Genomic DNA, 24646 nt, shown 5'->3' with positions numbered 1-24646 from the left:
TTTTGGAAAATAGACCCCCCAAGGAACTTATCTAGATATGTGGTGAGAACTTTGAATGCCCAAGTGCTTCACAGAAGTTTATAATGCAGAGTAGTGAAAATAGAAAATATTTTTTTTTTCCACAAAAAAGATTTTTTAGCCCCCAAGTTTTTATTTTCACAAGGGTAACAAGAGAAATTGGATGCCAATATTTGTTCTCCAATTTGTCCTGAGTATTCTGGTACCCCAAATGTGGGGGTAAACCACTGTTTGGGCGCACGGCAGAGCTCAGAAGGGAGGGAGCACCATTTGACTTTTTTAGCGCAAAATTGGCTGTCGTGTTTGGAGACCCCCTGATGTACCTAAACAGTGGAAACCCCCAAATTATAACTCCAACCCTAACTCCAACACACCCCTAACCCTAATCTCAACCCGATCCATAATCCTAATCACAACCCTAACGATAATCACAACCCTAACCCCAAAACAGCACTAATCTCAACCCTAACCATAACCCTAATCAAAACCCTAAATCCAACACACCCCTGACCCTAATCCCAACACTAACCCTAATACGCATGCGCGGTCGGAAATGGCGGACACGTCGCACAAAAAAGTTACATGTAGCTTTTTTTGTGCCGATGGTCCGCCAAAGCACGACGCATCCGTCGCACGACGGATGCGACGTGTGGCAATCCGTCGCTAATGCAAGCCAATGGAGAAAAAACGCATCCTGCAAGCACTTTTGCAGGATGCGTTTTTTCTCCAACTACGCATTGCGACGGAAGCCAAAAAACGCTAGTGTGAAAGTAGCCTAACCCTAACCCTAAATTTAGCCCCAACCCTAACCCTAGCCCTAACCCTAAATTTAGCCCCAACCCTAACCCTAAATTTAGCCCCAACCCTAACCCTAATTTTAGCCCCAACTCGTCTTCTCCTGCCGGCCGGCAGATGGCAGCAGATGGCGGGCGCACTGCGCATGCGCCCGCCATGAGGAAAAAGCCGGCTGGCAGGAGAAGACAGAAGAGGACCCAGGGACACCGGGTGAGTATGTTAGGGTCCCCGAATCCCCCTATTTCTCTGTCCTCTGATGTGCGATCACATCAGAGGACAGAGAATTACAGATCGCTTTTTTTTTTCTTTTTTTTTTTTGCGGTCGCCGGTAAACTGTTAATTACTGGCGATCGCAAAACAGGGGTCGGTGCAAACCGACCCCGATCATGTTCTTTGGGGTCTCGGCTACCCCCGGCAGCCGAGACCCCAAAGATCTTCCGGGTGCCGGGCGGCGGGCGCACTGCGCGTGCACCCGCCATTTTTCCCCGGAAAAAAGATGGCGGCGCCCATCGGGAGCCACGAGGAGCACCGGGGGAGATAGGTGAGTATTGGGGGGCTATTGGGGGCCATCGGGGACCCTATTTCTCTGTCCTCCGATGTGTGATCACATCGGAGGACAGAGAAATTAAAAGGCAAATCGCGTTTTTTTTTTTGTTGCGACCGCCGGTAAACGGTTAATTACCGGCGATCGCAACTCGGGGGTCGGTAAAACCCCCCCGAATCATGTTCTCTGGGGTCTCGGCTACCCTCGGCAACCGAGACCCCAGAGAAAATCCGACTCTGGGGGGGGCGCTATTCACTTTTTCCAGTGGTGGTTTAAGTACCCTTAGTGGCCGCCGTTAAAAGGCGTATCGGCGGTCGTTAAGGGGTTAAATATGGATCTGTTATGGACAAGGCTTGAATTTCGCCTATTCGCCTTGCTGTCGTTATTGCGACCAGAAAGACAGTCTTGAATGTTACGGATTTTAGGTCTGACTGATCAAGCGGCTCGTAAGGAGCCTTCCGTAATTCATTAAGTACCAATGTGAGGTTCCATGAGGGTACTGAACTTCTTATTGTCGGTCTGATACGTTGCGTAGCTTTGATGTATATCATTATCCAGGGATGGTTTGCTAATGGATAGTCATAAAAGGCACTTAACGCTGAGATTTGTACTTTTAGCGTACTAGGCCTCAAGTCCATATCAAAGCCTGTTTGGAGGAAATTTAAGATTTGAGAGATATCTGGTTCTTGTATAACAGATATTGAAGTATTAGTATGAGTACAAAATTTCTTCCAAATTTTTTGGTATATAGCCGAGGTTACCGGCTTTCTACTTTTCTTCATGGTTGAGATAACCGAGTCTGACAGTCCTTTCGATCTCAAGATTTCCCTCTCAAGATCCATGCTGGGAGTTGTAGCATCTTTAGATTTTGATGGACCAGCGGTCCCTGCGTCAGAAGATCCCGCCTCAGTGGTAGTAGCACTGGGTCTTCTACCGCCATCCACTTCAGCAGAGGAAACCAGCTCCTCTTGGGCCAATATGGCACTATTAGGATCACTACCGCTGGACTTTCCTGAATTTTTCTCAGAACTCTGGGAATTAGAGCTAGGGGAGGGAACGTGTATGCAAGTTCCATGTCCCAATGTTGAGCCAAGGCATCTATGCCCGTTGGATTGTCTCCTGGATTTAATGAGAAAAATTCTTCTGTTTTCGTATTGTCCTTTGTGGCAAATAAATCTACCTGCGGAGTGCCCCATTGTTGGATTAGCTGAGCAAAGACTTCTCCGTTTAGAGACCACTCTGTCGGTTGCAATTTCTCTCTGCTGAGAAAATCCGCTATTTGGTTTTGTGAGCCTTTTAGATGAACTGCTGTGATGGACTTCACAGTTTCCTCTGCCCAGGAGAATATTGTCTCTGCTAGCGCCTGAAGTGGATGGTGCCTCGGTCCTCCCTGATGTAGGAGAAAGGCTACCGTGGTCGAGTTGTCTGAGAAGACTCGGATATGGTGTCCCTGCACTTCGTGTTGGCACCCCTTTAGTGCTTCCCAGACCGCTCTGAGTTCCCTGTAATTGGAGGAACTGTCGCGTACCGATGGTGGCCATGTCCCCTGAAGGTATCGTCCTTCTATGTGGGCTCCCCAGCCCTTTGAGCTTGCATCGGTCGTTATGTTTATGCATGGAGATATATTCCATGGTTTTCCTCTTTTGAGGTTTTTTATATCGATCCACCATGAGAGGGACTGTTTTACTTCGCTGGATAACCGCATCCTGTTGTCTAAGGAGTCTTCCTTTCCATTCCATACCGAAAGAATTTCTTTTTGGAGCGTTCTGGAGCGAAACTGACTCCACTGTACGCTGGGAATGCACGAGGTCATCAGTCCTAAGATCCTCATGGCTTTCCTGATGGAAATGTATTTCCGTTTTTTTATCGTTTGAAATTCTTTTTTGATTGACCGTTGTTTTTGGTCTGGTAGGAAGGAGCATTCCAGCTCGGAATTTAGGAGTACACCCAGAAATATTTTTTGTGTTTCTGGTTCGAGACTCGACTTTTTTAAATTTATTACCCACCCCAGATGTTTCAGGAGTGACATGGTAACTCTTAAGGATTCTTCCATCTGTTGGGATGAATTTGCTACCAGCAACAGATCGTCCAGGTAGGGTGTAATGAGAATTTCTTTCTCCCTCAAGTGGGCCATGATCTCTGTCATGAGCTTTGTGAATATTCTTGGGGCAGAGGAGAGACCGAAAGGTAGACATTGATACTGGAAATGCAGAATCCCCTTGTGACTTCTTATTGCAAATCTGAGGAATTTTTGATGTGATGGGTGGATGGGAACATGATAGTACGCACCTGCGTCTGTCCCTGATAGGGACAGGAAAAACACTGAAGGGTGGAGGTGGGGAGGGGCTATTTAACCTCTTCTGTGTTCCTGTCCCTATCAAGGATATGAAGAGCAACCTCCTTGTGGTGCTGTCATGAGGGACGACCTGGAATGTATTGTTAAAAATAATAGAAAAAACCTGCTATGCTTACCCTCCGTCGTCACGTCCTCTCCTCGGCAGTGCAAGCGGCAGGCTCCAGTGCCAAGGATGGTATGCGAGAAGGACCTTCCATGACGTCACGGTCATGTGACCGTGACGTCATCACAGGTCCTGCGTGCATCCAACCCTGGGACAGGAAGCTGCCGCGTGCACCGCACACAGGCGACAGGACTACAAGGGCTCCCTCGGAAGGTGAGTATATGTTTATTTTTTATTTTAACCTGTTACATACGTGGCTGGGCAATATACTACGTGGCTGGGCAATATACTACGTGACTGGGCAATATGCTACGTGACTGGGCAATATATTACGTGACTGGGCAATATACTACGTGGCTGGGCAATATACTACGTGGCTGGGCAATATACTACGTGGCTGGGCAATATACTACGTGGCTGGGCAATATACTACGTGGCTGGGCAATATACTACGTGACTGGGCAATATACTACGTGACTGGGCAATATACTACGTGGCTGGGCAATATATATAGTACGTGGCTGGGCAATATACTACGTGGCTGGGCAATATACTACGTGACTGGGCAATATACTACGTGACTGGGCAATATACTACGTGACTGGGCAATATACTACGTGACTGGGCAATATACTACGTGGGCTGTGCAATATACGTGGACATGCATATTCTAGAATACCCAATGCGTTAGAATCGGGCCACCATCTAGTACCATATATGTATATATGCCATGGATGAGGCCACAGTAAAGTGTATCTTTATTTGGGACAAAAGGTAACTCACAGGTCATTGCAGATGATGATGAACATACAATTTGTCATTCCTCCTACACAGTCACATACCAGGGAGGAAGCCACTCCAGCCAGTGTAATATTGCACCTTTATTTGGGTCACATGGTAACTCACTTGCATTTGTTTACAGTCCACAGACTCCACTCTACCTCTCTGCTGTCTGCTCCAGTCACACTTCACTGGCTGAATCTGAGAAGCTGCCAGGCCCAGACAAGAAAGAAAAAAAAAAAAAAAAGACTCGGCTCACTCACTCACGCTGCAGAGCCGACTCCTTTCATTCACAGCAGGGAGCCGGCTCTTTGCATTGGCTCATTCACCAACGACACATCACTAACACACACTACTTCACTCTTCCCCCAGTCCACCATGCTGCTGAGCCCACTGTGTTCTGCTCCTCTGTAAACAAGCTGTGTTTCTGATGCAGTAACTGCTGGTGATAGCAGATCACAGAGCAGTCACACACAAAATGGCTCTGCCCTGTGATGCTGCTCTTCATTCTGCCCCAGGGATATTAGACCACCCAAAAGGGGAGGGAAATGGTGATGTCAGCAGTTTACTGCCCCAATTTTCCAGCTAACAGTAAAGCTGGTAAGTCTCACTATAGCTGCTTGAGGTCTAAAACGGAAAATGCTCCCCCTAGTGGTCAATATATATATATTTGTAAGAAAATATATAATATTTTTCATATAGAAATGTTTGCAAACAGTGCAAACACTGCATTAATACATTTTATTTACTATTTTAAGCTTAATTTCACACAAAAAAAACAAACAAGAAAACTGGTGGCACCTTCCCTTTAACACCTTCCCTTTAACCCCTTCCCGACCTTTGACGCATACGCTGCGTCATGAAAGTCGGTGCCAATCCGACCTGTGACGCAGTGTATGCGTCATGGAGGGATCGCGTCCCTGCAGATCGGGTGAAAGGGTTAACTCCAATTTCACCCGATCTGCAGGGACAGGGGGAGTGGTGCTTCAGCCCAGGGGGGGTGGCTTCACCCCCTCGTGGCTACGATCGCTCTGATTGGCTGTTGAAAGTGAAACTGCCAATCAGAGCGATTTGTAATATTTCACCCCAAAAAACGGTGAAATATTACAATCCAGCCATGGCCGATGCTGCAATATCATCGGCCATGGCTGGAAAACCTAATCTGTACCCCCCCACACCCACCCATCTCCTCCCCAGTCCTCCGTTATGTGGTCCGCCCCCCTAAGTCGTCCTGTCCGCTCCTCCATCCTCCTGTCCGCTCCCCCCGTGCTCCGGTCCCCCCCCCCCCCGTGCTCCGGTCCCCCCCCCGTGATCCGATCACCCCCCTTCATACTTACCGGGCCTCCCGGTGTCCGTCTGTCTTCTCCATGGGCGCCGGCATCTTCCAAAATGGCGGGCGCATGCGCAGTGCGCCCGCCGAATCTGCCGGCCGGCAGATTCGTTTCAGATGTATTTTGATCACTGCGATATAGCCTATCACAGTGATCAAAATAAAAAAAATAGTAAATGACCCCCCCTTTATCACCCCCATAGGTAGGGACAATAATAAAAATAAATAAAATATATATATATTTTTTTCTACTAGGGTTAGGGTTAGAACTAGGGTTAGAACTAGGGTTAGGGTTAGGGGTAGGGTTAGGGTTAGGGTTAGGGCATGTGCACACAGTGCGGATTTGGCTGCGAATCCACAGCGGATTGGCCGCGGATCCGCAGCGGATTGGCCGCGGATCCGCAGCGGATTCGTAGCAGTTTTCCATCAGGTTTACAGTACCATGTACACCTATGGAAAACCAAATCCGCTGTGCCCATGGTGCGGAAAATACCGTGCGGAAACGCTGTGTTGTATTTTCCGCAGCATGTCAATTTTGTGCGGATTCCGCAGCGTTTTACACCTGTTCCTCAATAGGAATCTGCAGGTGAAATCCGCACAAAAAAACACTGGAAATCCGCTGTAAATCCGCAGGTAAAACGCAGTGCCTTTTACCTGCGGATTTTTCAAAAATGGTGCGGAAAAATCTCACACGAATCCGCAAAGTGGGCACATAGCCTTAGGGTTAGGGTTGGAATTAGGGCTAGGGTTGGAAATAGGGTTAAGATTAGGCTTGTGGTTAGGGTTAAGGATAGGGTTAGGGTTGTGTTGGGGTTACAGTTGTGGTTAGGGTTGGGATTAGGGTTAGGGTTGGGATTAGGGTTAGGATTAGGGTTGGGATTAGGGTTACGGGTGTGTTGGGGTTAGGGTTGTGGTTAGGGGTGTGTTGGGGTTAGGGTTGTGATTAGGGTTATGGCTACAGTTGGGATTAGGGTTAGGGGTGTGTTGGGGTTAGTGTTGAAGTTAGAATTGTGGGGTTTCCGCTGTTTAGGCACATCAGGGGTCTCCAAACGCAACATGTCGCCACCATTGATTCCAGCCAATCTTGCGTTCAAAAAGTCAAATGGTGCTCCCTCCCTTCCAAGCCCCGACATGTGCCCAAACAGTGGTTTACCCCCACATATGGGATACCAGCGTACTCAGGACAAACTGGGAAACAAATATTGGGGTCCAATTTCTCCTGTTACCCTTGCGAAAATAAAAAATTACTTGCTAAAACATAATTTTTGAGGAAAGAACAATTATTTTTTACTTTCACGGCTCTGCGTTATAAACTTCTGTGAAGCACTTGAGGGTTGAAAGTGCTCACCACACATCTAGATAAGATCCTTTTGGGGTCTAGTTTCCAAAATGGGGTCATTTGTGGGGTGTTTCTACTGTTTAGGAACATCAGGGGCTCTGCAAATGCAACGTGACGCCCGCAGACCATTCCATCAAAGTCTGCATTTCAAATGTCACTACTTCCCTTCCAAGCCCTGACGTGCGCCCAAACAGTGGTTTACCCCCCACATATGGGGTACCAGCGTACTCACAACAAACTGGGCAACAAACATTGGGGTCCAATTTCTCCTGCTACCCTTGTGAAAATAAAAAATTGATTGCTAAAACATCTTTTTTGAGGACAGAAAAAAATATTTTTTATTTTCACGGCTCTGCGTTGTAAACTTCTGTGAAGCACTTGGGGGTTGAACGTGCTCACCACACATCTAGATAAGTTCTTTTGGGGGTCTAGTTTCCAAAATGGGGTCACTTATGGGGTGTTTCTACTGTTTAGGCACATCAGGGGCTCTGCAAATGCAACGTGACGCCCGCAGACCATTCCATCAAAGTCTGCATTCCAAATCGTCACTACTTCCCCTCCGAGCCCCGGCATGTGCCCAAACAGTGGTTTACCCCCACATATGGGGCATCAGCGTACTCAGGAGAAACTGGACAACAACTTTTGGGGTCAAATTTTTCCTGTTACCCTTGGGAAAATTAAAAAATTCTGGGCTAAAAAAATATTTTTGAGGAAAGAAAACACATTTATTATTTTCACGGCTCTGCGTTATAAACTTCTGTGAAGCACTTGGGGGTTCAAAGTGCTCACCACCCATCTAGATAAGTTCTTTGGGGGGTCTAGTTTCCAAAATGGGGTCACTTATGGGGTGTTTCTACTGTTTAGGCACATCAGGGGCTCTGCAAATGCAACGTGACGCCCGCAGACCATTCCATCAAAGTCTGCATTCCAAATCGTCACTACTTCCCCTCCGAGCCCCGGCATGTGCCCAAACAGTGGTTTACCCCCACATATGGGGTATCAGCGTACTCAGGAGAAACTGGACAACAACTTTTAGGGTCCAATTTCTCCTGTTACCCTTGGGAAAATAAAAAATTGTGGGCAAAAAAATCATTTTTGTGAAAAGAAAAATTATTTTTTATTTTCATGGCTCTGCGTTACAAACTTCTGTGAAGCACTTGGGGGTTCAAAGTGCTCACCACACATCTAGATTAGTTCCTTGGGAGGTCTAGTTTCCAAAATGGGGTCACTTGTGCGGGAGCTCCAATGTTTAGGCACACAGGGGCTCTCCAAACGCGACATGGTGTCCGCTAAAGATTGAAGCTAATTTTCCATTCAAAAAGCCAAATGGCGTGCCTTCCCTTCCGAGCCCTGCCGTGCGCCCAAACAGTGGTTTACCCCCACATATGGGGTATCATCGTACTCAGGACAAACTGGACAACAACATTTGGGGTCCAATTTCTCCTATTACCCTTGGGAAAATAAAAAAATTGTTGCGAAAAGATCATTTTTTGAGGAAAGAAAAATAATTTTTTATTTTCATGGCTCTGCGTTATAAACTTCTGTGAAGCACCTGGGGGTTTTAAGTGCTCACTATGCATCTAGATAAGTTCCTTGGGGGGTCTAGTTTCCAAAATGGGGACACTTGTGGGGGAGCTCCAATGTTTAGGCACACAGGGGCTCTCCAAACCTGACATGGTGTCCGCTAGCGATGGAGATAATTTTTCATTCAAAAAGTCAAATGGCGCTCCTTCCCTTCCGAGCCTTACCATGTGCCCAAACAGTGGTTTACCCCCACATGTGAGGTATCGGTGTACTCAGGAGAAATTGTCCAACAAATTTTAGGATCCATTTTATCCTGTTGCCCATGTGAAAATGATAAAATTGAGGCTAAAATAATTTTTTTGCGAAAAAAAAAAGAACTTTTTCATTTTTAACGATTAATTTGTGAAGCACCCGGGGGTTTAAAGTGCTCACTATGCTTGTAGATAAGTTCCTTGGGGGGTCTAGTTTCTAAAATGGGGTGACTTGTGGGGGAGCTCCAATGTTTAGGCACACGGGGGCTCTCCAAACACGACATGGTGTCCGCTAAAGATTGGAGCCAATTTTTCATTCAAAAAGTCAAATGGCGCTCCTTCCCTTCCGAGCCCTGCCGTGCGCCCAAACAGTGGTTTACCCCCACAAATGAGGTATCAGCGTACTCAGGACAAATTGGACAACAACATTCGTGGTCCAGTTTCTCCTTTTACCCTTGAGAAAATAAAAAAATTGTTGCGAAAATATCATTTTTGTGACTAAAAAGTTAAATGTTAATTTTTTCCTTCCATGTTGCTTCTGCTGCTGTGAAACACCTGAAGGGTTAATAAACTTCTTGAATGTGGTTTTGAGCACCTTGAGGGGTGCAGTTTTTAGAATGGTGTCACTTTTGGGTATTTTCAGCCATACAGAACCCTCAAACTGACTTCAAATGCGAGGTGGTCCCTAAAAAAAATGGTTTTGTAAATTTTGTTGTAAAAATGAAAAATCACTGGTCAAATTTTAACCCTTATAACTTCCTAGCAAAAAAAAAATTTGTGTCCAAAATTGTGCTGATGTAAAGTAGACATGTGGGAAATGTTATTTATTAACTATTTTGTGTCACATAACTCTCTGGTTTAACAGAATAAAAATTCAAAATGTGAAAATTGCAAAATTTTCAAAATTTTCGCCAAATTTCCGTTCTTTTCACAAATAAACTCAGAAATTATCGACCTACATTTACCACTAACATGAAGCCCAATATGTCACGAAAAAACAATCTCAGAATCGCTAGGATCCGTTGAAGCGTTCCTGAGTTATTACCTCATAAAGGGACACTGGTCAGAATTGCAAAAAATGGCAAGGTCATTAAGGCCAAAATAGGCTGGGTCATGAAGGGGTTAAGGTACCTGCAGCCCGGACTTCCTCCTTACATCAGTAAGAATTAGCGTCACGGCCTCCCTCGCTTACCCTGGTGTGACTGGGGGATCCATAACAAGACCACCGAGTCTGTCTGAGGAGATTACACCCCAATGTACATCTCACACTCCTGAGTCACTGCCCTCACTAAGTTTTGGTCCAGGAGCTGCACTCTTCCCCCTCCGCCGCCATTTTATCTGTAAGGGGTTACTGTCCCCCCGCCCAGTAATGGGGAATCTCCAGCACCTACCTCCACCTGCAGAGCCGCACACCACATATATGGCTGCTCTGTGCGCACAGGACCTGTGATGAGGTCACAGGAGGGGAGGAGTCAGGGGTCACATGATCAGGGGCCTCAGTGTATGCAGGACTCTGCTGTGCTGGTTGTCATGGTGCTGGATGAGGGGAAGTTTATGTGTGGGGTCAGGAGGGGTTTACAGGGTGGATGTAGCAGAGCCGTGTGTGTACGAGGTGTACGGAGCGGAGCCGTGTGTGTACGAGGTGTACGGAGCGGAGCCGTGTGTGTACGAGGTGTACGGAGCGGAGCCGTGTGTGTACGAGGTGTACGGAGCGGAGCCGTGTGTGTACGAGGTGTACGGAGCGGAACCGTGTGTGTACGAGGTGTACGGAGCGGAGCCGTGTGTGTACGAGGTGTACGGAGCGGAGCCGTGTGTGTACGAGGTGTACGGAGCGGAGCCGTGTGTGTACGAGGTGTACGGAGCGGAGCCGTGTGTGTACGAGGTGTACGGAGCAGAGCCGTGTGTGTACGAGGTGTACGGAGCGGAGCCGTGTGTGTACAAAGCGGAGCTGTGTGTGTACGAGGTGTACGGAGCGGAGCCGTGTGTGTACGAGGTGTATGGAGCGGAGCCGTGTGTGTACGAGGTGTATGGAGCGGAGCCTCAGTGAATACAGTGTGAACTGTGCAGCTCCTATACACTTATATCCGGAGCGCAGACGCTGCATGGTAACTTCTCAGTCCCGGGGGTCCGATGCTCTCTTCAGATTTGAGGCATCTTGGTACAAGTCTCTCACCGGTCTATTACACGGCCTCTCAGTCCCGGGTGTCCGTCTCTCTTGTAACGGTGGTGGGAGCTGATGGATTGCTCTCTGACACTCAAGGGTTAATTACATGTGATATTCATGTATGTGATAAAGGTATGATACCCAGTGGGGCTGCAAGTAGCTAGGACAGGGTTAACTGTAATGGCCGACCCAGTTTGGGAGGGGGAACTGAGTGTTAGGCCATGTTCACACTTTGCTGGTTTTACCGTGGATCCGCAGTGTTTCTGCAGCTGCGGGTCCGCAGCAGTTTCCATTGCGTTTACAGTTACATGTAAACCCTATGGAAACCGCAATCCGCTGTGCACATGCTGCGGGAAAAAACGCGCAGAAGCGCAGCGGTTTACATTCCGCACCATGTCACTTCTTTGTGCAGAATCGCTGCACACATAGGAATGCATTGATCCGCTAACTTCCCGCATGGGGCTGTGCCCACGATGCGGGAAGTAAGCGGATAATGTGCGGGTGGTACCAGGGGTGGAGGAGAGGAGACTCTCCTCCAGGCCCTGGGAACCATATTGGTGTAAAAAAAAAATAATTAAAATAAAAAATAATGCTATACTCACCTCTCTCAGCGCTGCACGCGGCCGTCCGATTGCAGGGTTGCTGTGCGAGCAGGACCTGCGGTGACGTCGCGGTCACATGACCATGACGTCACGAAGGTCCTTCTTGCACAGCATCTTTGGAATCGGACCGCCGCGTGCAGTGCCGAGGAGATCGGGACGTCAGAGGGTGAGTATATAACCATTTTTTTATTATTTTTAACATTACTATTGATGCTGCATATTGCTGCATATGCAGCATCAATAGTATAGGAGTAAACCCGCAGCGGAAACCACGGAACAAACCGCGATAAATCTGCAGGGATAACCGCAGCGGTTTTGCCCTGCAGATTTATCAAATCCGCAGAGGACCCCGCAAAGTGTGCACATAGCCTCAGTGGCAAGTGCAGGAAGTGACAGTCAGTCTGTGTGAGGGCAGCAGTGAGTGATGAAGCTCTACAGAGGCTGCTAGGGACAACGTGGGACTAATACTCGGGATAGTGGATTGCCGCAAATACCCTTTCATGTGACTCTGTCTATATGACCTGCGGCAACCTCGAGATGGATGTCAGGGGCAAACGCAGCTTGTGAAGCTACAGGGAAATATGGACTCGGACTACATGGGGCAGAAGGTTTTACAATCCGGATATACTGCTAGAGGTGAGGAAGATTCCCTAGGGTTAGGTAAGCCAGCAAGAGGGACTGAGGTTGTGTATTGTTCCTGTGGAGGAGATGACAACCCGTTGGGCCTTATCCTTTAGTTTGTAGCGCCCCCCACTGCCGCAGGGCCGAGGGGTACCCGGTACCGGGCCTCTGAGTCTCTGTTCTGGGGTTGTCACGGTGGCTAGACCCGGTCCGTGACCCTGCTGAGGGGCGTACAATAAAGGTGGAGGTATGGTGGTGGTGAAGGTGGAGATATGGGATGATGTTACGGTGCGGTGAAGTGCCGGTCGCAGTAAATAACGAGGACACCAGGTTGCAGTCTCTTTACCTCTTTACTGAAGGCTTCTGGATCCTCAGTCCGGAATACGGTTAACCGGGCTGCGCAAGTCCGGCCGGTCCAATGGCACCTCCAGAGTTCCCTTTGCAGGTGGAAATCTGTGCCTTCCTTCTAGCGCTTGTGTGTTGTGGTCCTCCCCTGCTGTGCTTACGGGATAGTACCCCACAACTGTTGTGTCTGTTTCTCGTGTTCCCTCACAACTCGATTCTGATGTTCTTTCTCGTCCCCCCAGATGCTATGGTAAGGACGCACCCGTATGACGGGGAGGCTCGGAGGTTCTTCCTGGGCTCGAGCGTCACCCCTCTCCTGTTGTTACCCCCCTGTGTCTTCCTAGGTGATTCGTGTGAGACAGCCCACCTATAACTGACTGTCCTGCCGTAGGTTTGAAGTTTGGCCTGGAGCTCTATACTTCCTCGGCGTTCCGGCCACCGGTTGTGCGCCTCAGTAGGATGTTGCCTCGTCTTACAGCACGACTCCTACTGGTATTCTCCTTGTTGCGTTGATCTCATTTTTCACTCAGCACAATAAATCTCGCTTCTTGTCCTTTCTTGGGGTACCGCCGCTATATCGTGCAGGCGCGGTCCCATAACGTTCTCTCTGGTTGCTAGGCCTCTGTCAGGATCCCACCCCTGACAGGGACCCCTCTGAATCTTCCCCTACAACACCCTCTGCCACAAGGTGTTGCCTGGTTCCAACCCAGTCAGCTTTGTGATCTAACTTCCTATCTAACCCCCAGTTTTTCCAGACTGTGGCCTAATACATAGAACCCTTAGCTCCCCCTGGAGGCCAGACTGTGAAATGTATTGGTGTCTGTGATACCTGGTCAGATGAACTCCTTCAGTGCCATCAGATGTACCATAGCCCCCCTTAGTGGCGGAGCAACAGTACTGCAACGACCAGGACTCTGGGGCGCTGCAGTACCTGACTGTAAATACTGCACATACTGCCATTCACAAAGTAAAAGTTTGGTTTTTATAACCCTTGTGTCCCCTGGATTACCCTATATACTCGAATATAAGCCGAGGCACCTAATTTTGCCATGGAAAACTGGGTAAGCTTATTGACTCGAGTATAAACCGGGTATATATTGTCCTGCTATGTGTGGCTCCCCCGGTCTCCTAGTTGTATGCATGGCTGGGCGTCTTCCTCCTTCTATGAATGGCTCAGCTTTCTCCCCATCCTCCCCTTCAATGCATGACTCAGTGTCCTCCATCTTCTATGCATGGCTCAGCATCCTCCCCCTTTTATGCATAGCTCAGCGTCCTCCCCGCCATTCCCCTTCTATGCATGGCTCGGCGTCCTCCCCGTCATTCCTCTTCTGTGCATGGCTCAGCATCCTCCCCTTCTATGCATGGCTTGGTATCCTCCCCCTTTTATGCATGGCTCCATGTTCTCCCCATCATCTACCTTCTATGCATGGCTCGGCATACTCCCCCTTCTATGCATGGCTCCGTGTCTTCCCTGTCATTCCCCTTCTATGCATGGCTCGGCATCCTCCCCCTTCTGTGCATGGCTCGGCGTCCTCCCCCTTCTATGCATGGCTCGGCGTCCTCCCCCTTCTATGCATGGCTCGGCATCCTCCCCCCTTCTATGCATGGCTCGGCGTCCTCCCCCTTCTATGCATGGCTCCGCGTCTTCCCCATCATTCCCCTTCTATGCATGGCTCGGCGTCCTCCCCCTTCTATGCATGGCTCCGCGTCTTCCCCATCATTCCCCTTCTATGCATGGCTCGGCGTCCTCCCCCTTCTATGCATGGCTCGGCGTCCTCCCCCTTCTGTGCATGGCTCGGCGTCCTCACCCTTCTGTGCATGGGTCAGCGTCCTCCCCCTTCTATGCATGGCTCGGCGTCCTCACCCTTCTGTGCATGGGTCGGCGTCCTCCCTCTTCTATGCATGGCTCGGCGTCCTCCCCCTTCTATGCATGGCTCGGCGTCCTCCCCTTTCTATGCATGGCTCGGTATCCTCCCCCTTTTATGCATGGCTCCGTGTCTTCCCTGTCATTCCCCTTCTATGCATGGCTCGGCATCCTCACCCTTCTGTGCATGGGTCGGCGTCCTCCCCCTTCTATGCATGGCTCGGTGTCCTCCCCCTTCTGTGCATGGCTCGGCGTCCTCACCCTTCTGTGCATGGATCAGCGTCCTCCCCCTTCTATGCATGGCTCGGCGTCCTCACCCTTCTGTGCATGGGTCGGCGTCCTCCCTCTTCTATGCATGGCTTGGCGTCTTCCCCCTTCTATGCATGGCTCGGCGTCCTCCCCCTTCTATGCATGGCTCGGCGTCCTCCCCCTTCTATGCATGGCTCGGCGTCCTCCCCTTTCTATGCATGGCTCGGTATCCTCCCCCTTTTATGCATGGCTCCGTGTCTTCCCTGTCATTCCCCTTCTATGCATGGCTCGGCATCCTCACCCTTCTGTGCATGGGTCGGCGTCCTCCCTCTTCTATGCATGGCTTGGCGTCCTCCCTCTGCTGTGCATGGCTCGGCGTCCTCCCCCTTCTGTGCATGGCTCGGCATCCTCCCCTTCTATGCATGGCTTGGCGTCCTTCCTCTGCTGTGCATGGCTCGGCGTCCTCCCCCTTCTGTGCATGGCTCGGCGTCCTCCCCCTTCTGTGCATGGGTCGGCGTCCTCCCCTTCTATGCATGGCTCCGCGTCCTCCCTGTCATTCCCCTTCTATGCATGGCTCGGCATCCTCACCCTTCTGTGCATGGGTCGGCGTCCTCCCCCTTCTATGCATGGCTCGGCGTCCTCCCCCTTCTGTGCATGGCTCGGCGTCCTCACCCTTCTGTGCATGGATCAGCGTCCTCCCCCTTCTATGCATGGCTCGGCGTCCTCACCCTTCTGTGCATGGGTCGGCGTCCTCCCTCTTCTATGCATGGCTTGGCGTCTTCCCCCTTCTATGCATGGCTCGGCGTCCTCCCCCTTCTATGCATGGCTCGGCGTCCTCCCCCTTCTATGCATGGCTCGGCGTCCTCCCCTTTCTATGCATGGCTCGGTATCCTCCCCCTTTTATGCATGGCTCCGTGTCTTCCCTGTCATTCCCCTTCTATGCATGGCTCGGCATCCTCACCCTTCTGTGCATGGGTCGGCGTCCTCCCTCTTCTATGCATGGCTTGGCGTCCTCCCTCTGCTGTGCATGGCTCGGCGTCCTCCCCCTTCTGTGCATGGCTCGGCATCCTCCCCTTCTATGCATGGCTTGGCGTCCTTCCTCTGCTGTGCATGGCTCGGCGTCCTCCCCCTTCTGTGCATGGCTCGGCGTCCTCCCCCTTCTGTGCATGGGTCGGCGTCCTCCCCTTCTATGCATGGCTCCGCGTCCTCCCCGTCATTCCCCTTCTATGCATGGCGGGGCGTCCTCCCCCTTCTATGCATGGCTCGGCGTCCTCCCCCATCCTCCCACTTCTACGCATGGCTCGGCGTCTTCCTTTTATGCATGGCTCAGCATCCTCCCTCGTCTTGCCCCTTCTAGTCATGGCTCCGCGTCCTCCCCATCATACTCACCCTCCGCAGTCCTGCACGTTCCTGCATCTCCGGACAATGGAGAAGCAGGGACGTGCAGGACCGTGTGAGGAGAGTGAGTATGATGTCACAGCCACCGGCTCCTGCTGCTGCTCCCCCTCCCCCACCGGCTTTCTGGGACTGTGACTCATGTATAAGCTGAGGGGGATGTTTTCAGCACACAAAAATGTGTTGAAAATCTCAGCTTATACATGAGTATATACGGTAATTGCTGCCCTGGTTCCAGAAGAAGGATTTCTGGAGTTAGAAGAGGCCTGCAAGCCAGAACTGGGAAGCTCCACATACACCGTAACACACCAGGACTGGGACACACCTTGTCTGTAGGATACCAGAGCGAGTGGGAACTGATGCTCATCCACAACTACCTCGCTTGGGCATCTTACACACTCTCTCTTACAGATTTGTGTCATTTTGATAGAAGTCTCTTCCAATCTCTTACTTAAAGTCTCAGTCCCGGGGGTCCGGCGCTCTCTCTTAGGGTACCGTCACACAGTACCATTTACATCGCTACGACGGCACGATTCGTGACATCGCAGCGTCGTATGATTATCGCTCCAGCGTCGTAGACAGCGGTCACACGTTGCAATCACGGCGCTGGAGCGATGCCGAAGTCCCCGGGTAACCAGGGTAAACATCGGGTTACTAAGCGCAGGGCCGCACTTAGTAACCCGATGTTTACCGTGGTTACCAGCGTAAAAGTAAAAAAAAACAAACACTACATACTCACCATCTGATGTCCGTCAGGTCCCTTGCCGTCTGCTTCCTGCTCTGACTGAGATCCGGCCGTACAGTGAGAGCAGAGCGCAGCGGTGACGTCACCGCTGTGATCTGCTCTCACTTTCCGGCCGGCAGACAGTCAGAGCGGAAAGCAGACTGCAAGGGACCTGACGGACATCAGATGGTGTGTATGTACTGTTTTTTTTTTTTTACTTTTACGCTGGTAACCACGGTAAACATCGGGTTACTAAGCGCGGCCCTGCGCTTAGTAACCCGATGTTTACCCTGGTTACCAGCGAACGCATCGCTGGATCGCTGTCACACACAACGATCCAGCGATGACAGCGGGAGATCCAGCGACGAAAGAAAGTTTCAAACGATGTGCTACGACGTACGATTCTCAGCTGGGTGCCTGATCGCAGTAGCGTGTCAGACACTGCGAGATCGTAATGATATCGCTAGAACGTCACGAATCGTGCCGTCGTAGCGATAAAAATGCCACTGTGTGACGGTACCCTTACAGATTTGGGGCACCTTGGAAGAATTCTCTCCTGGTCTCTTGCTTACACAGTCTCTCAGCCCCGGGGGTCCGGCTCTCTCCCTTACAGATTTGGGGCACCTTGGAAAAATTCTCTCCTGGTCTCTTACTTACACAGACTCTCAGTCCCGGGGGTCCGGCGCACTCTCTTACAGATTTGGGGCACCTTGGTAGAAGTCTCTCCTGGTCTCTTGCTTACACAGACTCTCAGCCCCGGGGGTCCGGCTCTCTCTTACAGATTTGAGGCACCTTGGTAGAATTCTCTCCCGGCCTCTTCGATGGACTCTGAGCCCCGGGGGTCTGGCGCTCTCTCTCTCTTACAGATTTGGGGCACCTTGGTAGAAGTCTCTCCCGGCCTCTTCCTTACATGGACTCTCAGTCCCGGGGGTCTGGCGCTCTCTCTTACAGATTTGAGGCACCTTGGTAGAAGTCTCTCCCGGCCTCTTCCTTACACAGACTCTCAGTTTCGGGGGTCTGGCGCGCTCTCTTTAGCAGCAGATTTCCAATATTGATCTTTCTTTTTTGGAGACAAATTAATTTCTGAAATAGATTTGAGAGGCCCAAATATTATCCTGTGTTAATATGTTCATCATCGCATTGGGGAAGATTGTTTACAAATTAGCTCTGGATTCTCGGGGAGATCTCTGTCCGGCCCATAGACCTTAACAGCTGATTTATATATTGGGAAAAGCATGGATTTCTCTAGAACAAGGCATCAGATTACATATAACAAAGTGTCATTTTATTCAGCGTTCTATCACCTGCAATCCCATAGAAGTGGCCTATGGTGGTGGATCCTACTGACAGATTCTCTTTACACTTCATATTTTTTTGTTCTCAACATAAAAAAAAATAATCAAGACACACTTTTGACATCACAGTAATCATTCCGACCTGGAGAATCATACTGATAGGTCATTCTACCATAACCTTAATGCCAAAACCAGCACCACCACCCCCCCCCCTGAAGAAAAAATACATTAAAGGATTTGCATACATTCGCTACATGTTGTTATTGCTCTGCGGGGAGTGGACGCCTTTTTAATTGACTCCTCAGCTGGAACACTAGAATCAGCCCTGCTACCAGTCCTCAGTTACACTGTCCACATATCAGTATTACTATGCAGTCACCAACAATCATCTATATTTCCCTCCCTCTTTTCGCAAACACCCAGAAAGGGAGGGGAGAAGTGACATCAGACTCATGTGACCTGAGCTCGCCCACATTTACAGCAGTGGAGATATCAGTGCACTAGACTTTCATGACAAATGTCATTAGCTGCTCTCCCTAATGTCTCAAAACTAGATAGGAATGAGCTTGTCTATTGTGAACTAACTTAATAATGCAAAAATAAATACATTTTAACCCCTTAACGTCCAATGACAGATACAGCACGTCATGGACAGGTGTCAGTTCCCGCACCAGGACGGGCTATGTCCATCATGGCTTTGAACTGACACTGCGTGGTTAGGTTGACAGGCATGGGAAGATGTTTGGGGACCCATGCCGGCGGTCCCCGCATCCAGATCGCTATGATCGGTCAGTCAATCTGAATGACCGATCACGCAGGAGATGCTGAAATATCAGCCCCTCCTGCCCTATCACTGCAGCAGCTCAGCTATGCAAGTGGCTGAGGTTCTGCACTAACAGCCAGGAGCTGTGTCTACGCCACCCCTGGCTGTTAACCCCCTAAATGCAGCAAATGAGTGCGATCACAACATTTACAAGGCAGGCAGAGGGACGGGAGCTACTTCTGCCTTCAGGTGAGAGGAGCCCCCGCGATGTCATCGCGGGGGCCCTATCATTGCCATGGTGACCCCTTCGTCACCAAGCTGCAAAAAGCTTCTGGGACCATGCTCACAGCATGGTGTTAGAAGCTTTCAGTATAGGTATATGCTGGTGCATTGCAATGCATTATACCTGCAATCAAAGTAAAAAAAAGAGAGAGTCCCAGAAAGGGATCAAGTAATAAAGTAAAAAAAAAAAAAAAGTAAAATATATATATATATTGATCAAAAAGACAGATATAAAGTTCATTTTTTTCTCATTAATGTACACTCTGCACCCCATCTTGCCTGAAAAAAAGAGAAATGTAGACATTTTTGCAAATGTATTAAAGAAAAACTGAAATATCACATGGTCATAAGTATTCAGACCCTTTGCTCAGACACTCATATTTAAGTCACATGCTGTCCATTTCCTTGTGATCCTCCTTGAGATGGTTCTACTCCTTCACTGAAGTCCAGCTGTGTTTAATTAAACTGATAGGACTTGATTTATAAAGCCATACACCTGTCTATATAAGACCTCACAGTGCATGTCAGACCAAATAAGAATCATGAGGTCAAAGGCACAGACCTGGCCAAGGTTACAGAATAATTTCTGCAGCACTCAAGATTCCTAAGAGCACAGTGGCCTCCATAATCCTTAAATGGAAGAGGTTTGGGACCATCAGAAGTCTTCCCAGTCCTGGCCGTCCAGCCAAACTGAGCAATCATGGGAGAAGAGTCTTGGCGAGAGAGGTAAAGAAGAACCCCAAGATCACTGTGGCTGAGCTCCAGAGATGCAGTAGTGAGATGGGAGAAAGCTCCACAAAGTCAACTATCACTGCAGCCCTCCACCAGTCGGGCCTTTATGGCAGAGTTGCCCGACGGAAGCCTCTCCTCAGTGCAATACATTTGAAAGCCTGCATAGAGTTTGCTAAAAAACATATGAAGGACTCCCAGACTATGAGAAATAAGATTCTCTGGTCTGATGAGACGAAGATAGACCTTTTTGGTGATAATTCTAAGCATTATGTGTGGAGAAAATCAGGCACTGCTCATCACCTGCCCAATACAATCCCAACAGTGAAACATGGCGGTGGCAGCATCATGCTGTGGGGGTGTTTTTCAGCTGCAGGGACAGGTCGACTGGTTGCCATTGAAGGAAAAATGAATGTCGCCAAGTACAGAGATATCCTGGATGAAGACCTCTTCCAGAGTGTTCTCGACCTCAGACATGGCCGAAGGTTCACCTTCCAACAAGACATTGACCCTAAACACACAGCTAAAATAACAAAGGAGTGGCTTCAGAACAACTCTGTGACCATTCTTGACTGACCCAGCCAAAGCCGTGACTTAAACCCAATTAAGCATCTCTGGAGAGACCTGAAAATGGCTGTCCACCAACGTTCACCATCTAACCTGATGGAACTGGAGAGGATCTGCAAGGAAAAATGGCAGAGGATCCCCAATCCAGGTGTGGAAAACTTGTTGCATCATTCCCAAGAAGACTCATGGCTGTACTAGCTCAAAAGGGTACTTCTACTCAATACTTATCAAAAGGTCTGAATACTTATGACCATATGATATTTCAGTTTTACTTTTTTTAATAAATTTGCAAAGAATTCTACATTTCTGTTTTTTTTGTCAAGAGGAGGTTCGGAGTGTACATTAATAAGAAAAAAAATGAACTTTCTTTGAATTTGGCTGCAATGAAACAGAGTGAAAAATGTAAAGGAGTCTGAATACTTTTCGTACCAACTACAAATCTGGTATCGCTGTAATTGCACCGACCCGAAGAATAAAGTCATCTTATCGCCTATACCACACAAGGAACGGAGTAAAAAATGAATAAAACCAATTCTTCACCTGCTGTTGATTTGTTCATTCTGTCTCCCAAAGATCACAGTAAGGACCGGCTCACATTTATCCTGCGCTATGCACTAAGGGCTTACACCAGGGTTTCCATGTAAATCTCTGAGATACATGATTCATACGGAATCCCTGGCTGAAGATTCCCTACAATAAGGCAGATGGAGGCAGAAAATGTGCATAAAAGCGTGATTCACCACAGTTTTGTTCACTTATAAAAAACAAGACATCGCTGAACAGAGGCCAGACTGAGTCCATAGTAACTCTGCTGCCTCATTATACAGTAGTCATTGGATCCCTCGGGGGTTTTCTCTGATTCATGTCTCTCAGAGATTTAGATGGAAACCCCAATGTAAGTGCTCAACGTGACACACCTGTGATATCAATATGATCACTGCATCCCTAGATGACTTAATTGAGAGGTTTAGTATGTAAAATGGGGTCACTTATGGGGGATACTGCTGTTCTGGCACCTCAAGGGCTCTCCTAGTTGGTCATGGCACCCTCAAACCATAACAGTGAAATCTGCACAAGAATATGGCACTCCTTCCCTTTTGAGCTTTGCACTATGCTTCAAAAGTAGTTCCCAATTACATGCAGGGTATTAGAGCACTCAGGAGAAATTGCACAACAAACTGAGAAGTCTATTTTTTTCCTATTAGCCCTTATAAAAATGAAAAACTTTGGGCTAATACAACATATTAGTGGAAGAAATGTAATTCTTTCTTTCACCGCCCAATGGTATACATTATTGTGAGGCACTTATGGTGTCAATATGTGTCATGAATCCCCAATGGCTAGGGATAGCACAGGATAAGCAAAGTATAATAAATATCGGACGAGCTCTAGGGTGATGGAACCTGGGCTGACCGCTGCCCTACGCCTGACAAACGCAACTAGAGATAGCCAGGGAGCGTGCCTACGTTGGTTCTAGACGCCACGCACCAGCCTAAGAGCTAACTAGTACTGCAGAGAAAACAAAGACCTCACTTGCCTCCAGAGGAATTAACCCCAAAGATATAGTTGCCCCCCACATGTATTGACGGTGAAATGAGAGGAAGGCACATACATAGAGATGATGTATATAGCTTTAGCAAATAGAGGCCCGCTGAAAACTAGAAAGCAGAATGACACAAAAGGGGACTGAGCGGTCAGCAAAAAACCCTAATCAAAAAAACCATCCTGAGATTACAAGAACCCATGTGCCAACTCATGGCACATGGGGAGAACCTCAGTCCACTAGAGCAACCAGCTAACAAAGAGACATTCTAAGCAAGCTGGACAAAAAAAAACCAAACAACTGAAAATCAGCACTTAGCTTATCCTGAAAGATCTGGGAGCAGGTAGGCAGGAACCAAACAGAGCACATCTGAACACATTGATAGCCGGCAAGGGAAATGACAGAGAGGCCAGGTAAAATAGGAAACACCCAGCCTCTGATGGACAGATGGAAACCAAAGTCCGCAACCCACCAAAGTTACCCAGTACCAGCAGTAACCACCAGAGGGAGCCCGCAAACAGAATCCACAACAGTACCCCCCCCCTTGAGGAGGGGTCACCGAACCCTCACGAGAACCCCCAGGGCAATCAGGGTGAGCTCTATGGAAGGCGCGGACCAAATCAGTCGCATGAACATCGGGGGCGACCACCCAGGAATTGTCCTCCTGACCATAACCCTTCCACTTAACCAAATACTGGAGTTTGCGTCTGGAAACACGAGAATCCAAGATCTTTTCAACAACATACTCCAATTCTCCCTCCACCAGCACCGGAGCAGGAGGCTCGACCGAAGGAACAACAGGCACCTCATACCTCCGCAACAACGACCGATGGAACACATTATGAATAGCGAACGATGCTGGGAGATCCAAACGGAAAGATACAGGGTTAAGAATCTCCGAGATCCTATAAGGACCGATGAACCGAGGCTTGAACTTAGGAGAAGAGACCTTCATAGGGACAAAACGAGAAGACAACCACACCAAGTCCCCAACAAGAAGTCGGGGACCCACGCGGCGACGGCGATTAGCAAACTGCTGAGTCTTCTCCTGAGATAACTTCAAATTGTCCACCACCTGATTCCAAATGTGATGTAGCCTGTCCACCACCACGTCCACTCCAGGACAATCCGAAGACTCCACCTGACCAGAGGAAAAACGAGGATGAAACCCCGAATTACAAAAAAAAAGGAGAGACCAACGTGGCCGAACTAGCCCGATTATTAAGAGCAAATTCGGCCAGTGGCAAAAAAGCAACCCAGTCATCCTGATCAGCAGAAACAAAACACCTCAAATAAGTTTCCAAGGTCTGATTAGTTCGCTCCGTCTGGCCATTCGTCTGAGGATGGAATGCAGACGAGAAAGACAAATCAATGCCCATCTTGGCACAAAACGTCCGCCAAAATCTAGACACAAACTGGGATCCCCTGTCAGAAACGATATTCTCCAGAATCCCATGCAAACGAACCACGTTCTGAAAAAACAAAGGAACCAACTCAGAGGAGGAGGGCAACTTAGGCAAGGGCACCAAATGAACCATCTTAGAAAAGCGGTCACACACAACCCAGATAACGGACATTTTCTGTGAAACCGGGAGATCAGAAATAAAATCCATGGAAATGTGCGTCCAAGGCCTCTTCGGGATGGGCAAGGATAACAACAACCCACTAGCCCATGAACAGCAAGGCTTAGCTCGAGCACACACTTCACAAGACTGCACAAAGGTACGCACATCCCTAGACAAGGAAGGCCACCAAAAAGACCTGGCCACCAAGTCTCTTGTACCAAATATTCCAGGATGACCAGCCAACACAGAAGAATGGACCTCGGAGATGACTCTACTGGTCCAATCATCCGGAACAAACAGTCTTTCTGGTGGACATCGATCCGGTTTATCCACCTGAAACTCCTGCAATGCGCGTCGCAAGTCTGGGGATACGGCGGACAATATTACTCCATCCCTAAGGATACCAGCAGGCCCAGTGTCTCCAGGAGAGTCAGGCACAAAACTCCTGGAAAGAGCATCTGCCTTCACATTCTTTGAACCTGGCAGGTATGAAACCACGAAATTGAAACGAGAAAAAAATAACGACCAACGAGCCTGTCTAGGATTCAAACGCCTGGCAGACTCAAGGTAAATGAGATTCTTGTGATCAGTCAAGACCACCACGCGATGTTTAGCACCCTCAAGCCAATGACGCCACTCCTCAAATGCCCACTTCATGGCCAAAAGCTCCCGATTACCCACATCATAATTGCGCTCGGCGGGCGAGAATTTTCTAGAGAAGAAAGCACATGGCTTCATCACCGAGCCATTAGAACTTCTCTGTGACAAAACCGCCCCCGCTCCAATCTCGGAAGCATCAACCTCCACCTGGAAAGGAAGTGAAACATCTGGTTGACACAACACAGGAGCAGAAGAAAACCGGCGCTTAAGTTCCTGAAAGGCCTCCACGGCCGCAGGA

General features: G+C 48.9%; 1 protein-coding gene across 2 annotated transcripts in view; it reads right to left on the bottom strand.

Annotated features, from left to right (window-relative positions):
• The window catches only part of LOC143766237 (uncharacterized), a 233595-nt gene that overhangs the window by 29788 nt on the left and 179161 nt on the right, over positions 1 to 24646 (bottom strand). The window contains exon 1 of one of the 2 annotated variants that reach the window (XM_077253753.1): positions 10432 to 10500. The exons of the other annotated variant lie outside the window; for it this stretch is intronic. The gene's annotated coding sequence lies outside the window, so the exon portion shown is untranslated. Of the gene's footprint in view, positions 1 to 10431; positions 10501 to 24646 lie in introns of those variants that run through there. 2 annotated transcript variants of the gene reach the window in all.

This window comes from Ranitomeya variabilis, chromosome 4 (genome assembly GCF_051348905.1).
Source record: "Ranitomeya variabilis isolate aRanVar5 chromosome 4, aRanVar5.hap1, whole genome shotgun sequence".
NCBI classification, from domain to species: domain Eukaryota; kingdom Metazoa; phylum Chordata; class Amphibia; order Anura; family Dendrobatidae; genus Ranitomeya; species Ranitomeya variabilis.
This window is presented reverse-complemented; position numbering and strand designations above follow the sequence as displayed.